Source organism: Zingiber officinale, chromosome 2A (assembly GCF_018446385.1).
Source record: "Zingiber officinale cultivar Zhangliang chromosome 2A, Zo_v1.1, whole genome shotgun sequence".
In the NCBI taxonomy this organism is placed as follows: domain Eukaryota; kingdom Viridiplantae; phylum Streptophyta; class Magnoliopsida; order Zingiberales; family Zingiberaceae; genus Zingiber; species Zingiber officinale.
In genome coordinates, this window is record NC_055988.1 from 39,593,541 (window position 1) to 39,606,937 (window position 13,397).

At 41.9% G+C, this 13,397-nt stretch overlaps 2 long non-coding RNA genes across 2 annotated transcripts; both read right to left on the minus strand.

Annotated features, from left to right (window-relative positions):
* Positions 1 to 1,778: 1,778 nt before the first annotated feature.
* LOC122039597 lies at positions 1,779 to 2,589 on the minus strand. The gene is made up of 3 exons (XR_006128260.1): positions 2,203 to 2,589; positions 2,016 to 2,096; positions 1,779 to 1,848 (listed from the first exon to the last, which is right to left on the minus strand). It is a non-coding gene; the product is annotated as an uncharacterized LOC122039597 (long non-coding RNA).
* Positions 2,590 to 11,958: 9,369 nt separating this feature from the next.
* Positions 11,959 to 13,161, minus strand: LOC122039598. The gene is made up of 4 exons (XR_006128261.1): positions 12,528 to 13,161; positions 12,383 to 12,447; positions 12,196 to 12,276; positions 11,959 to 12,028 (listed from the first exon to the last, which is right to left on the minus strand). It is a non-coding gene; the product is annotated as an uncharacterized LOC122039598 (long non-coding RNA).
* Between the last annotated feature and the right edge of the window lie 236 nt (positions 13,162 to 13,397).

Genomic DNA, 13,397 nt, shown 5'->3' on the forward strand with positions numbered 1-13,397 from the left:
TGAGTAGGAACGGCAGTGGCGTCGGTGTGCGGCTCGGGGGGAAGAAGGACAAGATGCAGAAGATGTCACGCCCCAGAGGAGTCTCTGTCCGAAAAAATTTCGGCAACACCTCCCCTATACGACGGACAATCTGACACTTTCTACATACACAATATACATCAGCCACAGGCGGCTGGAATATATACAAACGACCACGCAGTTATATATATATATATCATCAGCCCACACGGCTGGAACAAAATCAAAACACGGAAAATGACAGAAACCAAATACAAATCAAAACATAAGACTGGCTTACACAACCAACAACTGATACAAAACATCACATACAGCCTCAACACTCCGAACACAAAACCGGAACACACAAAGTCAAATACATACATCTCATATACCAAGATCAAATAACAAAAAAAATGCGGAGATATGGCTTCTGATGTGACGTGGGGACCAGCAGACAGGATGCTCCAAGCGACACCATAAATAACCTGGTACCTGAAAAGATAGTGTCAACGGGGGTGAGTTCAACAACTCAGCGAATACCAATGGACATGAGTAGTAAGATATATCTAACAGCAATAAACATTGAATACAGCTTCCTAATCATATATAGGGAATATGCAAAACTGAAAGGTAACTGAGGAAGCTGTACTCACCAGGAACTCCTATCCGCATAAAAGGGTCACAAACCGAAGTGTCAATAATCTCAGATGCAGTCAGTACGATCCAACCAAATGCAACAACCAAATGCAAGAAACACAAACATAAGAATATAAATGCATCAATGCATGATGCTAATGACGCGCCCGGTCACCCCTAACGCTACTACCATCTCACACACAAATGGTGAGACCGAGTGGGTAGGGTTGTAACAACGTCGTCACTACTCCCGATGAGTGACCGAGTGGACGGGCTGCTGTCGCCGTCCTGTGACCCCAAATCATAAACGGGGAGCTCCACGCCTCATCTCCTGACACGACGACGGGAGGTATCTCACGACTACCACCGAGTCACCGACCAACGGAGCTAACAGAGTCCACCGTCACGGCCACTACTGCTACACTAAATGCCACGGAGCAAACAGAAGCGAATGTCACGGCCACCACGCCGAGTCCTCGTACTAACGGAGCAATAACAGTAACCGCACACACGTCTGATATACCACTAATCCATGAGTGGTGGTAAGAAGATACGAATCGGGCGTGCTCAACTATAAGGGAGCCGATAATCGACAAAGACGCAATCACGATGCACGACACTAAGGATAGCAAAACTGATCAACATATCCATATCCATATATACATAATATGGGTACCACAGTATCAGTAGGTCAAATCCACAGATCTAGGGTATACAGGTCCTCTATGATATAACAACCTAGATTCTAAACATATCCCCCTTCCATAGCATATGTACCAACAATATGCACAGATCAAAGAAAAAGGGCCTAAGTACACAAATCAGATATGATATACAAATAGAGGTACACAAGTCATGTATGGTATAAAAACCTAGGTATCAGATAATCTAGATACACATGCCAGAAAATAAAATCCAGAACCTAGTCCGAACCTCAGTAGGTATGGTATGTCACTTACTCTAGGAACCAAAGTACGCATGGCAATAATCATGAAACGTAAACATGGATACATAACAAACAGCCAACAGATCATGCTATAGGTATCAAACCGTGACATACCAAGGCAAACATGATCATTGCTTGCAGCTATAAAATACTATGCATATCCAATAGACAATATCATAAAGATAAGTCAAGAGGTACCCGCCTCCAATAGAAAGGATCGTATCCGCAATAGATCCCTCGTCGAGACATCGTCTCGGATCAAAGTCCTGCAACCACATAACACATGGTACAACTAGGTCAAATATGAACTAGTGAGCTAAATCTATCATGAACCAAAAAGCTAACTTAACCCTAATCTGATTAGGAAATTCATTCTCATTAGTTCAATTAAATTTAACTCAATTCATGAACTCTTATCATCCTACAAACTCACCAAATTTGTCGTAGCTAATGATGGCTCACGACTGAAAGGGTTTCACCATCGAAAGATGATCTACTGTTGCCCACTCTTTTCCTGCTAACATAATAATTCTGAATCAACTAATCCAATCCAATTAGGAGTTGCTATAAAGCATAGTCAATCACAACAACTTAATCTAGATCAATACATAAGAACTCACCCAAATCCAGTCGACTTTGTTGTTGACTCACTCGAAAATAGTTGTTGTCTTCCAAAACCAAATACCTAAAATCATCACTTGTTTGTCGGTATTCAACAGGTTCATAAGGCTACTAAATGGATCATACTTGCTGAAAACCACCTACCTAGCACTTACAAATCAGATCATGAGGAGGTAGTTCTAGCGTCGATCCTTCTCCGGCGACCACAACACCCGGCGAAGATGCAGGTGTTGGAGCATCTCACTAGTGGTGTCGGAGAGTGGACAGAAGCTAGGGCACGGAAATATACCTCTCGCGTTGGGCGTCGATCTAGGGCAACGCCACAAGAAGAAGGCTCGGATGCTAGATTCCTGGCAATCTCCAAATGCCTGCGACCAGAAGAGGAGAGGGAGGAGTTGACATTAGGGTTCCTGTGGCCGGCGGCTCTGAGCTGTGCCGACCGATCGACGGTGGCAGTGGAGTACGAGGACTTAGGGCACAGCAGCGGCGCTGGATTCCAGTGGCCGGCGATGTCTCGAGAGGGTGTGGGAGCCGCGGGTCGCTAGGGCACGGGATACTTGCCGGCGGCCGACGCTCGGGAGAGGAAGAGAAGGAGAGGCCGGCGGTAGACTGAGATCTCTATGGCGATGAGGCAACGGCAGAGGGAAGGACTGCTGTTGGCGGTGAACTCATGGTGGCCGGCGGTGAAGAAGATGAAGATAGGGGAGAAGATGGAACCGTCGCCGGCGGTTTTGGCAAGGAGTCGGCGTCGGGAGAAAATGGGGGAAGAGGAGAAGAGTCGGGCAAGTAAAGAAGAAAAGAAAAAGGGAAAAGAAAAAGAAAAATAGCACTTTTCCTCGCTTAAATATGGTAGCCTAAACAGGCTTTTTCCCGAGCCCCGTTTTTATCCCCGTAAACTCATCCATACGGTCTCCAAAAAATTCCAGAAAAATTTCTAAAAATTCCCTTATTATTATCTACCATTTTCCGGTATTTTACATTCTCCCCCACTAATAAAAATTTGGTCCCAAAATTTCGTTATCTACCATCAGCAAGTACTAACAACAGATATAGAAAGTATAAATGCTGAACGGTAAATTAAAGCACATACCTCAAGTGAAAAGATGGGGTATCGAGCTCGGATCGTATCCTCGAACTCCCAGTTAGCCCCCTCATCCGAATGATACTGTCATTTGACTTTAACCAGTCGGATAGTCTTGTTCCATAACTGATGCTCTTTCCGGTCTAAAATCTGTACCGGAATCTCCTCATAAGTGACGTCAGGCTGAACGACGCTGTGATATCTGTTAGTACATGTGTCGAGTCGGATATATACCTCATCAGCATAGACACATGGAATACGTCGTGAACACCCGCCAAAGCTGGTGGTAGCGCTAAACGATAGGCTATTGCTCCAACCCTTTCCAAGATCTGGAAAGGTCTAATGTATCGCAAGCTAGCTTACCTCTGAGGCCAATCTCTTCACCCCTTTCGTGGGTGAAACTCACAAAAATACATAGTCACAAATGGAGAACTCTAAAAGTCTCTGTCTCCGATCAGTATAACTCTTCTGGCGGTCTTGCGCCTCTGACATCCTCCGTCTGATAATACGGATCATCTCTGCCTCATGCGGAGCTCTATGAGGTCCCGACAACTGGGCCTGAGGTCCCGACAACTGGGCCTCCCCAACCTCATCCAGAGGGTGGGTGTCCGACAAGGCCTACCATACAACACTTCAACGGTGGCATTAGGATAGTCGAATGCAACCCGTTGTTGTAGGCGAACTCTACCAATGGCCAATGATCCGCCCAACTGCCTCCAAAATCCAATACACAAGCCTCAACAAGTCCTCTAGAGTCTAAATGGTCCACTCTACTGTCCATCTGTTTGCGAATGGAAAGTTGTACTGAAACAGAGCTGCGTTCCCAAGGCCTGTTGCAGACTCTGTCAAAAAAATAAGACGTGAACCGGGAGTCTCTATTCGAAATAATAGTCAATGAGACACCCCGTGATTTGATGATCTCCCGGTAAAACAGATCTACCAATCGATCGAGGGAATCAGTCCTCCGGATCGCTAAGAAGTGCGCGGATTTGGTTAATCGATCAACGATTACCCAAATCGCGTCATGGCCTCGTCATGTCCTCGGCAAACTCACCACAAAGTCCATAGTAATACGTTCCCATTTCCACTCGGGAATAGGAATCCGCTGAAATAAACTGGTAGGTCTCTGGTGCTCAGTCTTCACTTGCTGACAGACAAGACATCTAACTACAAAATTCCGTGATGTCTTTCATCATACCGTTCCACCAATAAGAACGTCTCAAATCTCGGTACATACAGGTACCGCCTGGGTGGATCGCAAATCGAAAGTGATGAGTCTCCTGAAGTAGCCCCTGTAAGACCGGATGAGACTGAGGTACGCACAATCTGCCTCGGGAGTATATAATACTCTCCTCGTCTCGTGTGAACTCGGTCTGCTGCCCGGAGCTATCTGGCTGCTAATAAATTGCAAATGCTGATCACCAACCTGGGTCTCTCAGATCCTCGTCCTAACCAACGACTGAGCAACTATGGTAACAAGAATACTCTATTCTGTCTGTCCCTGCTCCTCAAGGTCTAACTCGGAGAAACCCTGAGTAGATGCGTCGGTGTAGAGGACATATCCGTCCTCTCCCGAAGGTAAAACCAAAATCGGAGCCGACACTGGTCTCCGCTTTAGCTCCTAGAAGCTGGTCTTGTAGTCCTCGAACCACGTAAACTTCACGCTTTTCCTGGTCAAGTGTGTCAATAGCATAACAATCCGTGAGAAATCCTCAATGCATCTCCGGAAATATCAGCCAAACAAAGGAAGTTACGAGCCTCTTCTATAGATTCCGTCTACTCCCAACAGTAACATCCTCTATCTCCTGTGTAACCACGGTATACTCCTACTGGTGACCGTGTGTCTCAAATATCTCACAGAAGAAAACCAAAATACACACTACTGATCTTCACATATAGATGTTCTCGTCGAAACATCTCTAGAACTATGCGAAGGTGGTGTACTTGACTCACCTCAGATCCGTAATAAATCACAACATCGTCAACAAAGACAATGGGCACAGATCCAAACATCCTGGGAATACTAAAATCATCGAGTCCATGATAACATCTAGGGCTCCGTAAGCTCTAATGGTAAAACCAAGACACATCATGTCTGTATCACAGACATTCCTAACCATAAGATCCTCAACAATAAACAGATCTGATCACCAACGATATATAATCACCAAAGAATAGAACCTCCAGTGTGAGAGCAATGCTCTATCAGACGAAATACCACATATGTGGGAGCAACGCTCTACCACAAGAAATCCTCCATATGTGGGAGCAACGCTCCACCACAAATAATCCAGAATATATATATCCACAATATATATGGAAGCAATGCTCCGCTACAAACAATTCACAATTTGTAGGAGCAACGCTCCACTACAAAACAATCCCTAAATATGTGGGAATCCAAAATATGTGGAAGCTACGCTCTACCACAAACGATCCATAACATGTGGGAGCTACGCTCTACCACAACAATACAAAAGTGTCCAAAGCAACTAACTATCTAGCTAGAGACTGCACAAGATCTCTCTACCACAGATCACTGTGGGTAGCCTAGGGTATAACCACCCAGTAAGCAAATCAAATCCATAGTCAACTCTATCATCCTCCTAGTGGGTCGGTCACCCACTAATGGGAGAATTAGTTGACAGGGTAAATCGACCAATATCATAATGTAGACATTTAATATTCAACATTTAACATAGGTAGAATCATCATGATGCTACCAACCATACATCTAACACACGTGCACACACAACATATGTATGATCGCTGTAATCCTCAGGCACACAAAAATACTCACATCATAGGTATAAATCAATGCGACCTCCAACAAGAACCATACGACCATATCAATATAGGTATAATCGACAATACACCTCAAACATCACTCACCTGACATATATACACATATGCCAAGAGTATAATCAACCTATACTTCCAATAAGGCATACTAAAACCCAGGTGCATTCACAAATCACACAAAATCAACAAGATACCTCAAATACCACACCAAACACATATGTACATACTGTTGGTTGCTACTCGGAAAGCCTAGAGGTTCCACTGTACAAAAAATTTGTACAAAGGTCTGAACCTTTTCCTAGCTACCATGTGTTCTTTCAAATTAAATTTTGGATCGCCTGCGGAACTTAACACGTTTGATCCAAAACTTAATTTATTCGTTCTTTTAGGTTTTGACTTGGGTCTCCTGCGGAACTTAACACCTTCGACCCAAATCACCTTAAGTTATTAATTCCATTAAATATTAATTTCCATAATCGGTTCCCAGTACTGACGTGGCGAGGCACATGGCCTTCTTGGATATGGGAACAACCACCACCGACTAGACAAAACCTTTTATAGAAAGCTAATATTTAATTTCCTAAAATAACTTTAGGTTAACCGAAAAGAACAATCAAATCACAAGGAAAAGAAAAACAAAAGAACACTATATCGAAAATAAATTCGAAACTCTAGAATCGTATGCCTCTTGTATTTAGTATTATTTCCATAAATAACTAGTATGATGCGGAAAGAAAAATTACTAGTTATACCTTGTAGAAAAAACCTCTTGATCTTCTACCGTATTCCTCTTCTAACCTCGGACGTTGTGTGGGCAACGATCTTCCGAGATGAGAAACCACCAAGCACCTTCTTCTCCTCCTAGCTAGGTTCGGCCAACACAAAGAAGCTTCACCAAGGACGAAGAACAAAACACCAACCAAGCTCCAAGGGATACAAGCTTTCTCTCCTTCTTCTTCTTCTTCTCCAAGTAGTATCCGGCCACCACAAGAGCTCCAAGCCAATAGAGAAAGGTTCGGCCACCACCAAGAGGAAGAGAGGAAGAAAGGTTGGCCGGCCACAACACCAAGGAAAAGAGGGAGAGAAATAATAGAGGTTGTTCTTCTTGAAGCCTTCTCTACCCCCTCTTTTATAATCCTTGGTCTTGGCAAATAAGGAAATTTAATTAAAAACTTCCTTAATTATTTTGCCATGAAAAAGAAAATTTTATTTAATTAAAAATAATTTCCTTTTTACAAATACAATGGCCGGCCACACCATTCCACAAATCAAGGAAATTTTAATTCACACAAGAATTAAAACTTCCTAATTTGCTTTCGGAAATTTATAAAAATTTCTCAAATAATTTTTCCCTTCATGGTGGTTAATAAAAAGGAAATTTTATAAATTAAAATATTTCTTTTAAACATGTGGATAAAAAGAAAGTTATCTCTAAAAATTAAAATCTCTTTTAATCTACAAATAAGGAAAGATATCAAATCTTTTCTTAATCTTTTGTAGAAACTTATAAAAGAGAATATTTAATTTTAAACTCTCTTTTAAATCATGAACATGATTAAAATTGAAAGTTTTCTTAAAATTTAAAATCCTCCTTTAATCAACAAATAAGGAAAGATTTCAAATTTTAAACTCTCTTTAAACATGTAGATGATTTACAAATAAGGAAAGTTTTTACCAAAAATTAAAACCATCCTTTAATCTACAAATAAGGAAAGAGATTAATCTCTTCTCTTAATCTTTTGTAGAAAGTTATAAAAGGAAATTTTTAATTTTTAAACTCTCTTTTAAAATCATGATATCCACATAAGAAATAATTTTAATAAAATCCTTTTAATATTCTAGTCGGCCACCCAAGCTGGGACCCAAGCTTTGCCTACCACTCATACGGCTCATCCACTGACTCGCCTACCTAGCTGGGTTCCAAGCTAGCTTGGCCCCCATTGGACGGGTAAGAAGGTGGGTATCGGTGGGTATAAATCTCTATATACAGAGGCTACGATATAGACCGAGAGGAGGAATTGGTTTTGGTCTCCCATGAATTAAGCATCCCGTGTTCGCCAACACACAACTTAATTTCATCAATAATAATTCATTCCACTAAAGAACTATCATTGAACTACGCACCAATCCCAAATTACATTTGGGCTCCTTCTTATTATGAGTGTGTTAGTCTCCCTGTGTTTAAGATAACAATGTCCACTAATTAAGTAAGTTCGACAACTCACTTAATTAATATCTAGCTCCAAGAGTAGTACCACTCAACTTCATCGCCATGTCGGACTACGCCCACCTGCAGGGTTTAATACGACAATCCTTACGAGCTCCTCTTGGGACATTCTCAACCTAGATCACTAGGACACGCTTCTTCTATAATCAACAACACACACTATAAGTGATATCATTTCCCAACTTATCGCTTATTGATTCATCGAACTAAATCTCACCCATTGATAAATTAAAGAAATAAATATCAAATATATGTGCTTGTTATTATATTAGGATTAAGAGCACACACTTCCATAATAACTGAGGTCTTTGTTTCTTTATAAAGTCAGTATAAAAGAAACGACCTCTAATGGTTCTACTCAATACACTCTAAGTGTACTAGTGTAATTATATAGTTAAGATAAACTAATACCTAATTACACTACGACCTTCCAATGGTTTGTTCCTTTCCATTATGGTCGTGAGCTACTGTTTATAATTTATAAGGAAACCGATAACATGATCTTCTGTGTGTGACACCACACACCATGTTATCTACAATATAAATTAATTGAACAACTACATTTATCATAAATGTAGACATTTGACCAATGTGATTCTTATTTCTAGATAAATGTTTATACCAAAAGCTAGGCTTTTAGTATACACTCTAACACATACCACAACACTAATGTAGTCGACAAGATACTTCCAACATGACATTCACACCCATGTGCACATACCACGACACAGATTTAAATCGATAAGATACCTCCAACATGTCAATCAGGCACGTACAGCTAACTAAATAGCTATAATCCACAAGATACCTACAATAACCATATCTAGATGGGAATACCCACACTATCCACAAATGAACTATCCATCATATAACTCCTTCAACTTATAACAATCATATGTACACTTCATAGATATGCATAATCAGCATATTTAATCCAATCTATCACACCAACCCTATGCCATCTTCGAAGTTATCCAATTAGGTACAAACAGTCTAAAATTACAGTACCCATGGAATAGGATACTTTGATCCTCTATCGACTGACCAAATCATCAATAGTATATGGCTAATCCAATCCTTTCCCACGTCAGGATAAGCTAGATACTCGATGTGCTCAAGATATCCAACTAACCACGAATAACTCAAGATTCAAACATCTAGAAGTAAAGTAGGTCAATACTCTACTGTTCGGGTCAACAAAACTAATCGGTCATCTACTAACTAATCAAGAATAAATAAAGTCTCTACAAGCATCTAAGGTAAATCGATCACGACTACCCAAGTCAACAAACGTAGATCAGTCTTCTACTGACCGATCTAACAAAAGTAAACTAATTATCTGCTGATAAAATTAACTAAGATAACATGGTATACTACTGGCTAGGTCAACATAAAGATATAAATACTATCCACTACCCAGCTAATAAAAGCAGAGGCTGGTATGTGCCTCAATCTGCTAACCAACTAGTAATAACATAAGCTAAAAAAAACTACTAGTGTATGACGTGTAAAATCACCAAAGCCTATAATCCTTAATCTCTATTAAGGTCAATCAAGATCAGTGGCTAACCCATCACATGTAATATACGCTACAATAACCAAACAGGTACTAATAAAGTATGCTAATACAGGTGATAAACTGTAATAGTCAACTGGGCATATACTAACAGAAAGGTAGGATAACAGTATATACCAACATACCTCCTATAGCTTGGAGATGTCCTGCTGTTGCCAGGTCCCAAAAACCCGAAAAGTCACATCGAAAAGACCAAAACACAAAATCCGAAACACCGGAAAAATAAGACTCGCAAGCTGATCTCTGATACCAAATAAATTGATATCAGATAAATCTCGAAAATCCAAAACACATAGCAAGTATCGTATACTCGCTCTGATACCACTAAATTGTCACGCCCAGAGGAGTCTCTGTCCGAAAAAATTTCGGCAACACCTCCCCTATACGACGGACAATCTGACACTTTCTACATACACAATATACATCAGCCACAGGCGGCTGGAATATATACACACAACCACGCAGTTATATATATATATATATCATCAGCCCACACGGCTGGAACAAAACCAAAACACGGAAAATGACAGAAACCAAATACAAACCAAAACACAAGACTGCTAGCCGGCTAGGCTTACACAACCAACAACTGATACAAAACATCACATACAGCCACAACACTCCGAACACAAAACCGGAACACACAAAGTCAAATACATACATCTCATATACCAAGATCAAATAACAAAAAAAATGCGGAGATATGGCTTCTGATGTGACGTGGGGACCAGCAGACAGGATGCTCCAAGCGACACCATAAATAACCTGGTACCTGAAAAGATAGTGTCAACGGGGGTGAGTTCAACAACTCAGCGAATACCAATGGACATGAGTAGTAAGATATATCTAACAGCAATAAACATGGAATACAGCTTCCTAATCATATATAGGAATACGAAACCGAATGGTAATCGAGGAAGTCAGACTCACCAGAACTCCTATCCGCATAAAAGGGTCACAAACCGAAGTGTCAATAATCCTCAGATGCAGTCAAGTACGATCCAACCAAAATACAAAGAACCAAACGCAAAGAACACAAACATAAGAATATAAATGCATCAACGATATGATGCTTAATGATGGTCTGTCACCCCCGACGCTACTACTATCTCACACACAAACGGTGAGACCGAGTGGGTAGGTGACAACCACGCACTCGTCACTACTCCCGATGAGTGACCGAGGACGGACTGTCGGAGTACTCGCCCCTGACCCCAAATCATAAATGGGGAGCTCAACGCCTCATCTCCCAGACACGATGACGGAGGTATCTCACGGCCACCACGCCGAGTCACCCGACCAACGGAGCTAAACAAAGTCCACCGTCACGGCCATTACGCTACACTAAATGCCCGAGCTAAACAGAAGGAATCGTCACGGCTACTACGCCGAGTCCTCGCACTAACGGAGCTAAACAGTAACCGCCACACACCTGTCTGATATACCACTAATCCATGAGTGGTGGTGTGTGCAGTACATGTAACTGGCGATGTGCTCAACTATAGTGGAGCCGACAATCGCACAGCATGCAATCATGATGCATGACACTAAGGATAGCAAAACTGATCAACATATCCATATCCATATATACATAATATGGGTACCACAGTATCAGTAGGTCAAATCCACAGATCTAGGGTATACAGGTCCTCTATGATATAACAACCTAGATTCTAAACATATCCCCCTTCCATAGCATATGTACCAACAATATGCACAGATCAAAGAAAAAGGGCCTAAGTACACAAATCAGATATGATATACAAATAGAGGTACACAAGTCATGTATGGTATAAAAACCTAGGTATCAGATAATCTAGATACACATGCCAGAAAATAAAATCCAGAACTAGTCCGAACCTCAGTAGGTATGGTATGTCACTTACTCTAGGAACCAAAGTACTCATGGCAATAATCATGAAACGTAAACATGGATACATAACAAACAGCCAACAGATCATGCTATGGGTATCAAACCGTGACATACCAAGGCAAACATGATCATTGCTTGCAGCTATAAAATACTATGCATATCCAATAGACAATATCATAAAGATAAGTCAAGAGGTACCCGCCTCCAATAGAAAGGATCGTATCCGCAATAGATCCCTCGTCGAGACATCGTCTCGGATCAAAGTCCTGCAACCACATAACACATGGTACAACTAGGTCAAATATGAACTAGTGATCTAAATCTATCATGAACCAAAAAGCTAACTTAACCCTAATCTAATTAGGAAATTCATTCTCATTAGTTCAATTAAATTTAACTCAATTCATGAACTCTTATCATCCTACAAACTCACCAAATTTGTCGTAGCTAATGATGGCTCACGACTGAAAGGGTTTCACCATCGAAAGATGATCTACTGTTGCCCACTCTTTTCCTGCTAACATAATAATTCTGAATCAACTAATCCAATCCAATTAGGAGTTGCTATAAAGCATAGTCAATCACAACAACTTAATCTAGATCAATACATAAGAACTCACCCAAATCCAGTCGACTTTGTTGTTGACTCACTCGAAAATAGCTGTTGTCTTCCAAAACCAAATACCTAAAATCATCACTTGTTTGTCGGTATTCAACAGGTCCATAAGGCTACTAAATGGATCATACTTGCTGAAAACCACCTACCTAGCACTTATAAATCAGATCATGAGGAGGTAGTTCTAGCGTCGATCCTTCTCCGGCGACCACAACACCCGGCGAAGATGCAGGTGTTGGAGCATCTCACTGGTGGTGTCGGAGAGTGGACAGAAGCTAGGGCACGGAAATATACCTCTCGCGTTGGGCGTCGATCTAGGGCAACGCCACAAGAAGAAGGCTCGGATGCTAGATTCCTGGCAATCTCCAAATGCCTGCGACCAGAAGAGGAGAGGGAGGATTTGACATTAGGGTTCCTGGGGCCGGCGGCTCTGGGCTGTGCTGACCGATCGGCGGCGGTAGTGGAGTACGAGGACTTAGGGCACAGCAGCGGCGCTGGATTCCAGTGGCCGGCGATGTCTCGAGAGGGTGTGGGAGCCGCGGGTCGCTAGGGCACGGGATACTTGCCGGCGGCCGACGCTCGGGAGAGGAAGAGAAGGAGAGGCCGGCGGTAGACTGAGATCTCTACGGCGATGAGGCAACGACAGAGGGAAGGACTGCTGTTGGCGGTGAACTCATGGTGACCGGCGGTGAAGAAGATGAAGACAGGGGAGAAGATGGAACCTTCGCCGGCGGTTTTGGCAAGGAGTCGGCGTCGGGAGAAAATGGGGGAAGAGGAGAAGAGTCGGGCAAGTAAAGAAGAAAAGAAAAAGGGAAAAGAAAAAGAAAAATAGAACTTTTCCTCGCTTAAATATGGTAGCCTAAACAGGCTTTTTCCCGGGCCCCGTTTTTATCCCCGTAAACTCATCCATACGGTCTCCAAAAAATTCCAGAAAAATTTCTAAAAATTTCGAAAAATTCCCTTATTATTATCTACCATTTTCCGGTATTTTACAGAAGAAGTGTCGGCACGGGCTTTGT